This window comes from Onychomys torridus, chromosome 1 (genome assembly GCF_903995425.1).
Source record: "Onychomys torridus chromosome 1, mOncTor1.1, whole genome shotgun sequence".
In the NCBI taxonomy this organism is placed as follows: Eukaryota; Metazoa; Chordata; class Mammalia; order Rodentia; family Cricetidae; genus Onychomys; species Onychomys torridus.
This window is the reverse complement of record NC_050443.1, coordinates 65,073,160-65,091,066: the sequence shown is the minus strand read 5'-3', so window position 1 is coordinate 65,091,066 and position 17,907 is coordinate 65,073,160. Positions and strand designations below refer to the sequence as shown.

Here is a 17,907-nt window from a genome sequence, read left to right as displayed (position 1 = left end):
CTATATTCATTTTCCTCTCTTTTTCAAGTCTATGTAAAATTTTACATGCATTGTATACTGTTTACTGTTTATGCCCTATTAATCTGTCTTATTCTGAATCTATAATCCTTTTCTGGCCAGGAGAGACTTTAAACTTTGAAACTGCATGGGCAGGATGAAAAGCAGCAGCCTTAGCTGCTGACTCTGCCCATTTCAGCTTTTCCACATGGGCATGTGTATCATCAACTCTTAGAAGCAGAAGGTCTATGCCTCCATTAAGCAGCATTTAGCACAGAAACCTCTTTTTTTTATGTTTTTTGTTTTTTGTTTTTTGGGGTTTTTTTTTGTACTTGCAAAATCTAAATCCAACATGCAGCATACTGTGCAGCTCAGAGACACTTCTGTGTACTGTAGTGAAAATCCACTTTGGTGCTCTGCTCAAGCCTGTATACCGTGAACCCATCATAGTGTAGTTCACAACTTGCCAGAGCTACACATTTAGGAAACTATTTTTAGCTCTGTTTTAGAATATTTTTTTAAAATCTTTCTCAGGTTTATGTGGATCAATGCCCAACAGTGAGCGCCAAATATAGCTGAAAGTTTCTTGGGTCCCAGTGGCTTCCACAGTTGAGACAAATCTTTTACCCACAGTCCCATAGCAAGCTAATAAAATAACCACTCAGAATCTTATTTCAGTTATGAACTAGATAACCTATGACTAAAGCTTCTTGCTAGCTATCTCTTATATCTTAAATTAACCCATTTCTATTAGTGTATAAGTTGCCACATGGCTGTGGCTCACCAGTCTACTGGTATATTGTTCCTTGTGTGGTGGCTGGTGTCTCTGCCCACATTCTTCCCGTGTCTCTCTTTGGATTCCTGCCTACCCCTAAGCTGCCTTGCCATAGATCAAACGGCTATATGTATCAAACAATCAGAGCAACATATTTTCACTGCATATAGAAAGACATCACCCATCACAACAAGCTATCCAGAAGGAAACCTATTGAGGGCTCAGCATTGATAGAGAAGTCAAAACCAGGAGCCTTGGACCAGACCAATAAGATATTTGGACAAAGTGGATCACAGCATGACCCACTGTGTCATACTGCAGCTTTCATGATGAGATAGTTTTAAGATTTTATTGTTTTTTTCTTTTTTTCTTTTAAGGTTGTGCAAGGGGGAAAGAGAGATGCAAGGGGATGGGAAATGAAAGGAATCAAGATACATGATGTGAAAGACACACAAAATAAATAAGTAAATAAATATGTAAGTAAATAAATAAAAAAAGAAAGAAAGACTGATATCCTGTGTATTAAGGTTCCTTCTTTAACCTGCCTTTTAAACACAATGGGACATCACACCTTACATGCCTTGGAATTCCCATGTAATCAGCTTTTGCAATCCAAGCTAATGAATAACTGTAATTTTAAGCTATGTACTCTTCCAGGCCCCTGACCCAAAAGTAATTCATTTTATGGTTAGAAACTTAGGAACCAGAAAATAGGTCAAAAGTAACCTTATAAAATTAATATCTACAATTGTTGGAGACACATACAGGTACTGAATCATATTGGTTTGTTTGTTGCTGAGATCATTTAGGATCAGTTGAAGTTAATGATTTAATTTCTTGTAAAAACTCTACATTTTCTGTAAAGAATTTTGCATTCCTTCCCTGATGTTACACTTTCTGAGCTGTTCAAAAAAGACAAAGCAAAGCCTATTGTTAGAGCTATAGAAATACAGGCAATGAGAGACAGACAGACATACTGATTTAAAAAAGACAACATTCAATCAAGAACCATTTCAGACTCACACAACAGACAGACAGAAATGACAGAAGACTGAGACAAAAAAGTAGAGATGTCTAATATGGGTTGATTTTTGGGTAACATATAGCAAAGGGAAGTGTTGTTAATGTCCTTTCTTTAGTGTTACATATTCACTAATATTGGTGACTCTGAGTTTATCATTAATGTATTAAAACCTATGTAGCACAAGACTCATTGTACTAGGGTACATCATCTAGAAGCAAACACAATTGATTTGCATAGGTGGAACTTTCTCAAATGTCCCATATTAATATAAGAAATAAGTTCATTTAAGACCTATCAATGCACTACCTTCTTGGCTACATATATTCTGTACACAATTTCTCACTGGGAAATTGGAATGAACAGAGGTTATCCATAAATTATAGATAACTCTCAGCTGGCATACTATTCAAACAGAAGCATTAAAATAGAAGAAATCAATGCTGTAGATGTAGATATAGCTGAGCACAAAATACACATCCATGGGAACTGAGGTCTTGGTCATGTGATAGAACGCTAATATGCAGTTTTCTTTCTAGCCTTGATATTCAGGTAGTGATGAAAAGTTCTGGATTCAGAGTGATGATTGAACTTCTAACACAGGCAGCTCCATGGGATTGTGTGCACTAGCAAGTACTCAAATATGTGTGAATCATACACTGCATGTTCTATCGATATAGGACATCAAATATGTATTCATACTATTTCCAATCATGATCATTATTGTTCATAGCACCTATATGTCTGTAATAAGCTCTATCTAGGAATGACTATTTCTTACACTTCCATCTCAAAACTCGTTTGAAATAATCTGATACAATCCAAGTCAACAATTCAAATGGTAATTAGAGAATTGGTTTGATGAACTAGGCTTATTAACAAATTTGCACAAGAGGAATGATGTTTGGGGCCTTCATGTCCACTGAAACAGATGGAACCATAAGGGATATGGAGGGAAAGATAACCATAAACAAAATTATTACCCCTTATTTGTCACCTGGACTAAGGAACTCAGATACAAGGCCTCAGGACACAGAGTGCTTAAGATTCCTCCAGAGATGAACAATGGGCTAAAAAACATGACTGAGAGAAGTACATGCATTCTTTACTAGTAACTGCAGTAATAAAAAGAGACATCTAGATGTGTTCATGCATAGTTGATACATGGATTTCTGTCTGACTCTTCATGCTGCACTTTGCTTGGGCTCCTATCTTGGAGACACGACAAAGATGCTCTCTTTGATCTTTGTCCTTTTGGTCCTGAAGCATTCCCTCATTTTCTGCAGTTTGACTGACCCCAAGTGCTTTTGGAGAATAAAAGACAAGAAAAACCAGGAAGGAGATGAAGAGCTTGGTTGTTTATTTTCTATTTACACAAAGCATGGATATGTGAACAATGATCATTTCACTGGGAATCTAGACAAGAAGTAAGTATATCTCTCATTCATTAATTATAGTAGATCATGGGAGATGATGTATTCTAGGGGTACTGAGAAATAGAATATGACTCTGCATGTTCTCCACCTGTTTTTCCCTCCCTCCTCTAGGATATAATCCAAATTTATTTCAGGTTTTATTTCTGGATATTTCTATATATCTAATAGTTTATGGGATATTTTATAGCTTGTTGTTTATTATTATTGAGTCAACATTTCCAGGTAGAAGCTGAATAAATGACCCACACTGTCTACCATGCTTCTAGGAAGATTCCCAAATCATCAAATCATGTGATGTCTCTCAGAAACATAGTACCAAGTACAACTTTGAGTTACTTCACAGAGACTGCAGTAAAATGATGTTTATTGGCCTGCTAATGTTTCATCCATCAGCATGAATACCAAATTCCTGCAGTTGGAATGTGGTGTATCTGCCCTGACTTTTAGTTGCATCTGTTGAAAAGATATACAAAATTTCCTATTTGTTGTGTTCTATGACTCCTGCAGTTGAAATCAGGGATGAGAATCCTATGTCTGTTCTCTAAAAAAATGTATGCTTTCCTTCCCTTCACATTCTGTTTCACATGAACAGATACATTTTTGTTGTGTTAACAATGTCAGGCTATTTTTCAAAGTTCTAAGTTGGAAATTTATAAAGCATCTGCTTATCCTAGGACATAATTTGTACATTTGTTAGAAGAGGAGATGCCCCTGCAAGCAATTATTTCCCATTTCCCTTTTCACGTACAAGAATAAAAGGTGTTCCTGTGGTACCTGCAAAAATTTGAGAGAGGAGTACAAAAATTACAAATTCTGTCAAGTTTCCCCTTATAGAAGATCATTTCCTGACTATAAATGGTCATTTCTCTTTCTGCTGCATATATTTGATATGTTATATTTATTCCACACTTTCATCTCTTTTATTTTATTGAAAATAGATTATTCTCTCATATAATACATCCCAACCACAGTTTTCCCTCTGTCAGCTCCTGAGAGAACCTCTCCTCCAACCCTCTTCCTAGATCCACTCCACCTTTGTTTCCTCTTCAGAAAAGGTAAGACCTCCAAGAGAGATGAGCCAAATAAAACAAAACAAGATACAATAAGGCAAGGCAAAATCCTTCATACTGAGGCTGCACAAGACAGCCCATTAGAAGGAAAAGAGCAGGCAAAAGAGTCAGAGATACACCTGCTCTCACTGTTAGGATGCTCATAAATTCACCAAGCTAACAGTCGAAATACAAACACAGAGGACCTAGAGCATATCCATGCAGGCACCATGTTGTTACTTCAGTTTCTCTGAGCCATTGTAAAACCCAGTTAGTTGATTCAGAAGACCTTGTTCTCCTGGGGTCCTCTAGCTCTTCTTGTTCCTACAATTTTTCTGTTTCCTCTTCTGTAGAATTTCTTGACCTCAGAGAGGAGAAATTTGTTGGAAACTTCCAAGTTAGATTTTCTCTCTCTCTCTGTCTCTCTGTCTCTCTCTCTCTCTCTCTCTCTCTCTCTCTCTCTCTCTCTCTCTCTCTCTGTCTCTCTGAATAATATCTGGCTGTAGATGTATATACCCTCTCCCACTCTGCTTATGGAGGACCCCTCTCTCATGGCAATTGGACAAGGCACAAGTCTATGAGTATAGTATAATATTATTAAGAGATTTTTTCCCCAGGAGTGTTTGGTCCTATCCTAGCATCTCTGGGTTATTGAGTCTCTAGTTCCTGGCCACTCCATCCTGGCCTGGGCCTCAAGTTAAACCAAACATTGGTTGGCCCTGCCACAAATTCTGTGCCACCATTGCACAAGTACATCTTGCAGGCAGGATGATAGGTGGAAAGGTTTTGTGGCTGTATTCTCTTAGTAGCCTCAAGGGTACCTTCCTGCACCAAAAAGACTAGAACATAGGATTAAAGAAAGGCTCCATGCTGGTACCAGCTCAACCTCTCCATGTTCAATGAGCTGTGGGCACATTGTCATGGGCAATGGGGACCCAATCTGAGTTTTCAGACAGGAACCTTCTGTCTAGGCATTATCCTGGATTGTTTGGGCATCCCAACAGGACCCTCTCAATCAATAATTCAAGCAAATGCAACACAATTCCACAACTGGAAGGCTTGCCTGGCTACAAAACATGACCATTTCAGACTCTATATTCTCCCTTATAGGGAGTCCTCACTAGGATCACTCTTAAAGATTCAAAGTTTCCACTGCACTATTTCAAACCAAATGAAAATGAGTGTCAATTCCATCTGTCACTACTGGAAATATCTCCCTCCATCCATTCACCCTGACCTTATCCTTCCCATACCCATCAATCACTAGACCTGACTCAAGCACAAGATTTATCCTATTTCTCCTTCCCAAGAAAGATCATGGATTCCCTCTACATCTGTTCTCCTTACCTAGCCTCTCGGGATCATTTAATTAACAACTAAAATCTGCCTGTAAGTGAATAAATGCTGTATTTGTCTTTCTGGATCTGGGTTACCTCACTCAGGATATTTTTTCTAGTTCCATCAAATGCCTGCAAATTTAATGATGTTGCTTTTTAACCACTGAGTAATACTCCATTGGGTAAATGCTTCTTTATCCTAACATAATTTTTTTTTTATCCATTCTTAGGTTAAGGAATATCTAGATTGTTTCCAGTTTGGGGATGTTGTGAATAAAGCCACAGTGAACATAATTGAGCAAGTGTCCTTGTGGTGGGATGGAGTGTCCTTTCCAAATATGCCCAAGAGTGGTGAAAATTGGCCTTGAGGTAGATGGATTCCCAATTTTCTGGAAAACAAACACCATATTTAGTTTCACAGCTTCTCTGAAAGTTTGCACTACCATCACCAATGGTGAATTGTTCTCCTTGGTCCACATCCTTGCAGGCATGAGCTGTTAACTGTGTATGTGTGCTTGGTCATACTGACAGATGTAAAATGCAATCTCAAAGAAGTTTTTTTAAGATTTATTTATTTATTATGTATACAGCATGTAAGACTGCAGGGCCAGAAGAGGGCACCAGATCTCATTACAGATGGTTGAAAACTACTATGTGGTTGCTGGGAATTGAACTCAGGACCTTTGGAAGAGCAGCCAGTGCTCTTAACCTCTGAGCCATCTCTCCAGCCCCCTCAAAGAAGTTTTAACTTGCCTTGTCTTGATATTTAAGGATGTTAAATATTTCATAAAGTGCTTCTCATCCATTTGAAATTCTTCTATTAAGAATTCTCAGTTTAGATCTGATTCACGTTTTTAATTGTAATATTTGTGTTTTTATTATCAAGTTCCTCAAATTCTTTATATATTTTGGAGAGTAGACCTCTATCAGATGTGGAATTGGTAAAAATCTTTTGCCAATATGTAGGCTGCCGCTTTGTTCAATTAATGATGTACTTGGCTTTTTAAGTTTTTCAGTTTCATGAGGTCCCATTTGTTAATTTTTGAAATTAGAGCCTGTGCTATTGGAGTTCTGTTTGTAAAGTTATCTCCTGTGCCTATGCACTCAAGGCTGTTCTCCAGTTTCTCTTCTATTAGATTCAATGTGTCTGGTTTTGTGTTGAAGTCTCTGATCCACTTGGACTTGAGCTTTGTGCAGGATGATATATATGGATGTATTCATATGCTGCTGCATGTTGATATCCAGTTTGACCAGCACCATTTGCTGAAGATGTTGTCTTTTTTCAGTATGTGTTTCTGGCTTTTCTATTACAAAATCAGGCATCCATATGTGTCTGAACATATGTCTGGTCTTCAATTAGATTCCATCGATCATCATATCCATTTTTATACCAATGCCATGTTTTTTAATTACTATACCTCTGTAGTACAACTAGAAATTTGGGATGGTCATACTTCTACCAGTTCTTTTATTGTTCAAAATTGTTTTAGCTTTCCTGGTATTTTTGTTTCTCTATATGAAGTTCAGAATTTCTTTTCAAGGTCTGAAAATAATTGTGTTGAAATTTTGATGGCTACGGTATTGACTCTCTGTACAATGCTTAGGGGATGATGGGCATTTTTGCTATGTTAATCCTATCAATCCATGAGCATGGGAGATCATCCCATCTTCTGATATCTTCTGCAATTTATTTCTTGAAATACTTGAATTTTTTTCATACAAGTCTTTTACTTGCTTCATTAGAGCTACTCTAAGATATTTTACATTATTTGAGGCCTCTGTGAAGGATATTTTTTTTTAATTTCTTTCTTGCTCCATTTGTTATTTGCATATAGGAAGGCTAATAAGTTTTTTTTTTAATTAATCATGTTTCAACCCGCTTTCCTGAAAGCTTTTATTAGTTGTAGGAGTTCCCTAGTGGAATTTTGAGGGTCTTTTATGTATATTATCATATTATCTGCAAACAAGGATTTTTTAACTTCTTACTTTCCAATTTGTATCCCATTGATCTTGAAGAATTACATTGATGGATATGGAGAGAGTGGACAGTCTTGTCATGTTTTATTAGAATTTCTTTAAGAGTCTCTCTATTTAATTTTATGTTTACTACAAGCTTACTCTAAATTTCATTTAATATGTTTATATTTTTTATGTCTGCTATCAACATAAAATCCAGGACTTAAACATAAATAATTAGTAAACTGGGCCGAAAATCTTGTACCATAAACTGAGATTAAAATGTATATTCAAAATGTTAATTGCTCAGGGAATATTGCCAAATGCCATTCTGTGCATTATCCACTGGTCCAGGTGGGGGAAGCCCAGGGCAATTTAAGTCACTTATGTGCCCCAAAGACTTTGATTCTGCAAAACCAAACATTCTGTAATTCCATCTTTGAGTATAATCTGTGAAAGTCCAACATGCAATCTCTCCACAGAGACACTTCATCTGATCAATTTGTCCTGTCAGTAAGCTAATGATAGACAATAGGCTTCTAAGTTTCTCATTGTATTGTGGAACAAAAGCTCAACTATAAGTGCTTGTTTTATTCAACAGAAATATGCAGTATAGGCAGAATACAACCTCCTATCAATACACAGGAATAATTGTGCCAAGACAGTGAAGAACGAACTGCCAAGGTTATGGGACAAGTACCTCGGCTATTTTAGAGGGGTACCGTGGTATCACACAAGAGAATTACAGACAGAAGCTGTTTGCTATTCATAGGTAATATTTCTTATTACCCTTTCTCATGAGCTTCCTCCACCGGAGGTTTGTTTTATGGTGTGTTGGTTTTATGAATATTGCTCTTGTCTACTGTGTATCTTTGAAGACTCCATCAATCAGTGGACTCATAGAGTTGCAGCATATATGCACAAACACTTCTAGATTTTAGGGTCTCCATTGACCCTAAAGCCATGTGTAATTTTAATTTGTCTGCATTTATATGTTACTTAGCCTATTTCCTTTGCAACTTTTAATATGCTTTTTTTGTTCTGTATTTTTGGTATTTTTATTGCTATATGGCTACATCAAATCTTTTGAAATGAGCCTTAAACCAAATCATATATTATTTGGTTACACCCATGAGCTTTGTACCACTATTACACTAGCACATCTTTCAGGCAGGTCACCATTATAGATCTAAGGGTTTGTACTTGGGTTAGTGTTTACCTTTCGCTTATGGTAGCATATAAAGTATCTTCAAGTAGTCAGTTGATATTAAGTCTTTAGATAATCAATAGCTTGACTTCAGCTTCAATGAGCTGGGTAGATGTCATTTTTAGCCATAGGGCCTTACTATCAGTTTATAGAGAGAAGACTTGGCAATAGCTGGCTTGTTTGGGGGTTCCCATGGTATCCCTATGGTTAACTATTTCATAGGATTTAACCCATTCCTGGCACCAATGAAGCCTCATTAGGTTATAAAAGATGTCTGGCTGTGTTTGTCTTCTCATTATTTGGCAATTTCATTTAGATTGCCTTCATACATGTATGTATTTTAGAAAGTTTATGCTGTTTTAGATTTCCACACAATGAACATGGTTGAGAAAGTGTCTCCATAGTAGGATGTAAAGTCATCAGGGTATATGTCCAAGAGTGGTGTGCTGGATAGCTTTATGTCAACTTGACACAATCTCAAGCCATCTAAGAGTAAGGAAGCACAATTAAGATGAGGTTGCCATAGGACTGATCTAAAGGCATACCTGTGGGGCATTTACTTAATTAGTGATTGATGAGGAAAGCCCAAGGCATTGTGGAAAGAACCATCCCTGAGCTGGTAGTTGCAGTGAATATAAGAAAACAGGCTATGTATGCCATAAGAAGCAAGCCAGTAAGTAGCACCACTCCATACCTGTCTTTCAGTTTCTGCCTGTTTTAGTTCCTGCACTGATTCTCTTCTATAAGGGACATGGAAGTATAAGGCAAACAACCCCTTTTCTCCCCAATTTGCTTTTTTGTCATGGTTTTTCACCACAGCCATGAAAACCCTCATCAAGGTAGTACAGCTTGACGTTGAGGCAGAACTATACTAAGTGTGGGGGAACTTCCACACTGATTTTTGTATTGCTGTAAAAGTTTGAACTCCCATCAGCAATGAATGAGTGTTCCCATTATTCTGCATTCTCATACCATGAGTTATCATTTTTTTGGTTGGTGTTGGCCATTCTTACTAATAGATAAAATTTCAAAACACTTTTGATTTGTATTTCTCTGATGACTGAAAATTTTTAATATTTCCTTATGTATTTCTCAGACTTTTGTGTCATCACTATCAAGAATCCTTTTTAGACCTGTACTACGTTTTTGGCACAATTTATTTTTTTCTTTCTTCTATATATTTGTTATTCTTTCATCCAATATATCTAAGCACAGTTTCCCCTCCCTGAACTCCTCCCATTTCCTCCTCCTCATGTCCTCTCTCCCAGAGATTCATTTCTCTTCAATTTCCATTCAGAAGAAAAGGCCTCCCATGGATTTCTACAAAAGACAACATAACAAGTTACAATAAGACTAGGAACAAACCCTTATATAAGGGCTGAGCAAGGAAATCCAACAGAAGGAAAGGGGTCCTAATAGCAGGAAAAAGAGTCAGATATCCGCAGTCCACTGTTAGGAGTCCCACAAAAAAAAAAAAAAAAAAAAAAGCTAACAACAGTAGTGTACTTGCAGATGACCATCTATGGTGATTGAAAGTTTTGCTGGATATAGTAGTAGTCTGGGTTGCCATCTGTAGTATTTTAGAGTCTGTAGGACATCTTTCAAAGCCCTTCTAGCTTTTAAAGTCTCCATTGAGAAGTGGGGTGTAATTCTAATAGATTTGCCTTCATATGTTACTTGCTATTTTTCCTTGCAGCTTTTGAATCTTTCCTTGTTCTGTGTGTGTAATGCTTTGATTATTATGTGGTGGGGGACTTTCTTTTCCTGCCCAATGTATTTGGTGTTCTACAACCTTCTTGCAACTTTATTGGTGTGTCCTTCTTTGAGTTAGGAAAATTTTCTTCTAAGGTTTTGTTAAATATATTTTCTGGATCTTTGAGTTTGGATTCTTCCTGGTCTATTCTTATTATTTCTAGTTTGGGTCTTTTTTCAGATTAACTTCTTTACTGCTGCTTTGAGGGTTTCATATTATATCCCACAATTCTGCTCACCTCTTGGTCCCCTATATATTCCCCTCACCCCTGTAATGTCCCTTTACAAAGGAAAATTTTTAAAAAATCCAAAGAAAACAAACAAACAAAAACAACAAGTACAAACTAAATTTAAAAAAACCTTCTTCACTTCAACTTCTCCTTCTGTCCTGCCTCTCCACTACCTCTTCAATCATCCTGGTAGCATTGGGAGTCTCAGTATGTCATATTATACACTTTTGTCCAATCAGATTTACTAACTAATGTTCATTGCAATGAGTCACTGGTCTGGTTCAAGGCCTCTGGATTCTGATACAGACTCTACACTAGATCCTCATGGAAATGCCTCTGTGTTAACCCATGGGCATCCCTCAAGTCATGGAGAGCCTGCAGATATTGTTCCACAGGACCAGTCCCTTCATGAGTTCTGGCAGATCCTAGATGGAATAGATGTTTGGGTGGGCCATCCCAAGACCCAGATTTGGACCTGAGTGGTAGCCAAGCTAGTCAGTCTGGCCACTGGGTCTGGATACCTCAAGTGAGGGGGCAGAGGCAGCTCCTTATGCCCATGCCCTTAGGGTCTGGTTACCTTTCCTATGATGAATGGTGGATCCATCCCTCCCAAGTGCAGGGGCCAGCTCTCCAGAGCCAGCTCTCTTGCTACATCATCCAGTGAGAGGTACAGCCAGTTTTCCCTGTGCCCAGTTTAGGGCAGAGCTAGCTCAGTATGGCCTTCTGATTTCACCTTGCATGTTTCCTATGGACCCAAGGTGACATGGGCCACAGACATCAAAACAGACCACAGCTGTAACTAGAATATGAACCCAGACATGGTCCTCAGCAGTAGCTTTGATGCAGATGACATTCTGCCTCTGGGTTGAAGCACTGGCCACTCAGGTCAGAATGGTTCTTATCCAGGACACCACCAAAGCCTCAGGTTGTAGTACTAACCCTCGGCTTCTATGTTGCCATTGGTAGCAAAATGGGACTCAGACTTCAGCACAGACCCCAGCCATGGTAGGATCACAGACCCAGACATGGTCCTCAGCAGCAGCCTGTTCTGGATGTCACCATTTCCTCAGGTGGCAGTACAGGTCACTCAGATCATCACTGGCCTTATTGCCAGTGTGGCTCTCAGACACCAACATGGCTCCAGACCTTGGGTTTCTGAACAACCTTTGATGGTAACTGGAGCCTAGGACATAAACACATACTCTAGCTGCAGTAGTGTCATAGACACAGATGTGGACATCAGTTGCAACTCTGGCCCAGACATCACCATGGCTCTAGGTAGCAGCACAGGCCACTTGGATCTGCATGTCCTTGGCCTGATCATGGCCCTCACACAGCAACCTGGACTCAGACAGCTGACCTGCTCCTGGGCATCTTCATGGTTCTCAGTAGCAACAGGACCCACATACATCAATCTGGCTACTATAGGACCACAAACCCAGAAATGGCCTTCAGCAGGAGCCTGGACCAAGATGATATCACAGCTCCAGGTGACAGATCTGTATGGCATCTGCAACAGCATGGTCCCAGATTCCAACAAGGCCACAGGCTGTGACCCAGGCCTCCATGTGGATGCTGTTGGCAATTGGGGCAATAGATTTTGACACAGACCCCACCTGCAGTTGGACCACTGCCCAAACATGGTCCCAGGCAGCTGCTTGGCCTAGTAGATATCCTGGCTCCAGATAGAAGTTCCAGCCACTCAGACCAGAATGATTCTGGCAGCAGCATAGCAATTAGTCACCAAGAAATGGCCCAGACCCCAGGCTCCATGTGACCTTTGGTGGCAACATGGGCCACATGAAAGTCTTATATTCACAATGCCCACTTCACTTGTATTTGACAATTTTAGAGAAACACTCTAATATCTATCCTATTTAGTGAGTCCAAGTTTTGTACCTAAATTAACTTTTATCCTAACTTGTACTCCCAAGCCAAATCTAATTTTTTAGGCATTAAATCATTTTTTGACAAAAATTTAAGTGTTTATGTCTCTCAACCTTATAAATTTTATACCTCCTTTGAGTGTCTTTTCTGTATTTGATAACAAGGTAAGCTATAAAACTGTAACTATCTTATCTTCAACCCCATCACAGACCTGATTCAGATATAATATGAACTGAGTAAATAGGAAGTGCAGAGCAGGCAACTTCCAAAACTATAAGGAATGACAGAAATATCCAGTTGCCTAGACAGTCACCCAAGCTACCTCTGCAACACTGGAGCTTCCATCTTCAGCCTAAAGGCCTAGGAATATCTGATAGACTTTTCTGTGAAGCAGGAAATTTGAAGAACTGTCCCACCTTGTCTTGGCAAAGTATGGCAGTTTTATCCCTTTGTGTCCTGCTTGTCCAGTTTATGCAGGATACTTTTATACTTTTAGCAGTTGTGGTCAGGGTAAATGACTAACTTTGCCACAATTAAAGCAAATTCCATATGGAGATTCTTCCATGCTCATCATCCTTTTTTGAAGTAGATTGGTTCTGCCAAGAGTAGACATGTCTCACTGTCATGAAAATCCTTAGGCTCTTAAACATCTTAAAAGACATATTCTGTAAGTCTTTGAAGTGTTGGAAGACCACCTGTCAATTTAAAACACATATCTGTATGAGCTTGAAAGCATACCTTACATTAGTACATATACATTGATTGTTATATATGAATAACTACTAACCTACATACATTTCTTAATTATCCTAAAAAGTTTGTAACTTTCAGTAACTAGAAATTTACATTATATTGGTAATCAACTGTATCGGTACAATACCTTAAATAGTAGTTGAAACATATATACAGTATAGTAAAAATAACCTTAAATTTATATCAATCTAAAAATATCATAAATAGGAGTAGAAATATAGAGAGAGTGTGTTCTAACAAGGAAAACCTTAAATTTGTGTCAATATACAAAAATCCATATCAATGTACAATATTTGAGATTAATAGTTGCTTTTTATGTTAAAGTAAATTCAATAATCTACCCCTTTATTCTGTCCTTTCCACATCCCCTCTTTCTCTTTTCAGAAAGAGATCCTGGAATATAGCCTCCTTTGTTCAGCTTTTTTCCTGACCATTATCAACAACTTGTAACTAAGCCCCCTAAATGATGACAAACATCCTTATCCCACTGAATGATCAAACACCACCGCCCTACCTCGTGGGAATGTGAGCATCATGTTCTCTAGACTATTTCTTGTTGTCTGGGGTGATGGAGTCTTGGGTAGACTCTGAGAAAATTAGGATAATCAAGTGCTGGGAGAGCTAGCCATAACATTTGTTGTCCAAGCTCTGTGCGATGGGAAAGCACAAGGCTCATCTGCAAACCTGGCTAGAATAGTCTGTGAGGCTGCGCCATTTCAGCCCAGAGCCTTGGATGGATGCAGAACTCTTAGGAAACAGCAACAGAGTCACTCTGAGAGGCTGAGTCACCTGGGCCATCTATTTTCATTGGTGTCTGGTCCCCTTCCTTTAAAACACACCAACTATCAAAGGTGACATATATATATATATATGGAATGTTCAGTGTGTACAAGTATGTACAAATGATTTTCTGTTTTATGTTTGAGCAGGTAAAATACATGTCACCTTTCTTGTTGTTTTTCTGGATTTATTTCTTTATATCTGTAGCAAGGATTTTCAGAGGGTCTTGCTGATCAAACTTGATCTCTATCAACCTTGAAGGAATACATAGCCTTACATTTTCTTTTGAAAAAAGCATAACCTCTTTCCCAAAGCAGTATGTTTTCTGACTCCATTTTAAAGTTAAGGCATCCCTAAAGTATCTAGGTTGGTATAATTCAGCAGTCCCTCTTACAATTCCATTTCTCTCAGCAGCTATGGTTATCAAAAAATTCAAAGTCAACAAGATACCATATAGGATTCAGATGCTCAATGTACTTTTCATCTTTATGAAATATCCTTTTTATATTGTTATTCTCTCTTTAAAGGCATTATCTTATTATTTATAAACTATTTTTTCTATTACTGTCTATACTCATTTTCTTTTTTATTAAGCCTGCACATTTTTAAACACACTGTAACCTGTTCAGAGGTATTTTTCCGTCTGGATCTGTATTTACTGGGCATTTGCAGCATTCTCTGACCATTTGAGACAAATCTTTAACTGCTAGCAGAGCCACCACATGGTTCAGCTTAGCTCATGGTGCTGGTGCATAGCACTGGTAGCTGGCTCCAGCCTGCAGGCAGCAGCTGGTAGTGCAGCCTCTGTATGCCAAGCATCTGCCCACCTGAGAGATTACAGGATAGAAAGCCACATCTGGCTTTTTGCTCAGAAATTTTCTTAGCTATCCCAGGCCTTATGTTTGGATATTTGAGCCCCCAAATGGGATGCCATATGTTGACAGATTTTTCTTTGGGCCACCAGCTCAAAAAATGACACAGAGATTTATTAATTAGAAAAGCTCAGCCTATAGCTTAGGTTTGTCCAACTACTTCTTATAACTTAAATTAATCAGTTTATATTAATCTATGTTTTTCCTTGTGGCTTTTTAACTCTTTTCCATATTGCACCTCCTGCTTCCTCTCTGAATCCTCTAGCATCATCTCTCCCATGCCTGGATTCACCTTCTCTTCTTTTCTCTCAGCTTGGAAGTTCCAACTAATATAACCAATAGCCTAGCTATCAGCCATTCAGCTCTTTATTAGTATAATCAGTAGGTGCCTTGGCAAAGACATTTTCACAGTGTACAATAAAACTATTGCATAACAACAGACTTCAACACAAACCTTGGATGTGTTAGGGCCACAGACCCAGACCTAGTCCTCAGCAGTAGCCCATGTGTAGTGACCATGGCCCCAGACAGTAGCAAAGGCTATTGAAATCATGATGGCCTCCACCCCTAAAGAACAACATGGCCACAGGTGCAGCCCTGACCACTGAAATCAGCATGGTCCCTGATGGCAACTGGAGCCATGGACAGCAACACAGACCCTTGTTGCAGGAAGGTCATGGACCCAAACATGGCCCCCAGATGAACCTCTGTCCAGACATCACCATAATGCGGGGTAGTATTATATGTCCATAAGATTTTTATGGCCCCTGCTGCAGCGTGGCCCTTAGGAAACAATATAATACCAGGTGGCTGATCAAACCCTGGACAACTGCATGGCCCTTGTTTGCAACAGGAGCCATGGACATAAACTCAGACCTTGGCTGCTATAGGACCAGGGACACAGACATGGCTCTTGGCAGTAACTTTGCCCAGACATCACCATGTTCCCTGGTGGTTCCCCAGCAGAGCCCCCATCAGCATACTTCTTGGTGCCTTCATTTCTTCCTTCCTGTCTCTTTCCACAGCACATGAACCATTCAGCCCCCTTTCTCTCCCATTTCTCCACCACATATTTGCTGATCATAATGCTGTATACCTGTGTAGTACCACTAGGTAAAGAGAAGACCAATGATATCTTCCTATCAATTGGGGACTGTGAGGGCTCCAGCTGGCTAGCACCCACCTAAACATAACTACATGGGGGTCATGGATTTCTTCGTGCATTCCAGGGCCATGAGTGCCCCAACTGGTTAGCCCCTACTTGAGCAGAACTGCAGCTGAGTCCATATATGTCTTCCCACCAGGAAAGCCTTGAGGGGCCTGGCTGGCTAGCTCCCACCTAAGCAGAACTCAGGTTTAGTCTTTTTAGTGTCTGCCCCCATATTTCCTCAATGGTTTGTTTCACGAATTTTTTCAATCTAACATTTTCTTTGACTGACTTACTCATTTCTTCCATCATATCTTTAACTCCTAATATTCTCCTGTTCACCTCTTGTGAAATATAATGTTGATGCATCTATGTGAAGTTTCTATTTGCTTACCTAGTTTTTCCGTTTCCAGGATTCCCACAGATTGTGTTTTCTTTATTGTTTCCATTTTCAGATCTTGAACCATTTGATTCATTTCCTTGAACTGTTTTTTTTTCCTTGTCTTACTTTAGAGGACTTATTAATTTCCTGTTTAAGTACTTCTTTCATCTTAATAAAGTTGGTTTTAAGGACATTTTCTTGTGCATCGGCTGTGTTAGAATATTCAGAGTTTGCTGTAGTAGGATAGATGGGCTCTGGCAGTGATATATTACTTTGGATGTTGTTGATTGTATTCTTATGCTGGTAAATATGCATCTGGCTTTGGGGTGATTATAGGCCTAGGTGCCAACATCTGAGTTTGTCGTGGTTGGGTAGGTATTTTTTTTCCTTGCTTTCTGTTTCCTTCCTAGTCTCCTTACCAGTGTGACTGGCCAGCAGGGTATCTCTGACTGCACTGGGGGTTGAAACAAGGCAATAAGGAATGGTGTGGGTTTGGGAATTATGGGTGTAATCAATAGAGTGAGGGGTATTCCCAGACAGGCACTCTACCTAGAGCTTTGGTGCCTGCCATGGCCTCTGGTCAAAGAGGGGACCTGTGCCTGAATTGGGAGCTGGGATATGATGAGGAGGAGGGAAGAGGTATAGGGAATAGGGTATTTGGGCACTGAGAGAGTGTGGGTGATCCACAGAAAGATGGTCTACCTGGAGTTCTAGAGGCCAGCATGGCTTCTAGTCAAGAAGGTGCCTTTGTTGGAGTTGTAGGCCAGGATATGGTGACATGGAGGAGAGGAGCAATTGACACTAGAGTGGGCAGGCACTGAGAGATTGGAGGCAGTCCAAGCATGGGTGGCCTACCTAGAGTTCTGGCAGGAAGAATGGCCTCTAGTCCAGCAGAGTGTCTCTTCTCTGTACCACATTTTTAATTAGGTTATTTTTCTTGTGATGTCCATTGGTCTTTTGTTTGTTTGTTTGCTTGCTTTCTATAGTTTAGATGTTGTTGTTCTTGGAAGCTTAGTTGCCTGCCCACCCAGAAAAGAAGTTTTTCCCTGTTGTTGCCTCTCACTCCATCTGAATCATGGTGTTCTTTCCATACAAAAGGCTTTTCAGTGTCATGAGATTCAACTAATTTATTGTTGTTTGGATTCCTGAGCTGCCAGTGTTGTGTTCAAAAACACTTTTGCTGTACCAATGACTTCAAGACTGTTCCCCTATTTTCTATTTCATTATATTTAGTGTATCTTGTCTTAAGTTGAGGTCTTTTATCTACTAGGAGTTATTTTTAGGTGTAGATAAATTTATGTTCTTTATTCAGCTGTCCAGTTTGGC

At 39.2% G+C, this 17,907-nt stretch overlaps 1 pseudogene; it reads left to right on the top strand.

Moving 5' to 3' along the window:
* Window positions 1–3,023: 3,023 nt before the first annotated feature.
* LOC118572297 overlaps window positions 3,024–17,907 on the top strand; it is a 36,164-nt pseudogene continuing 21,280 nt past the window's right edge.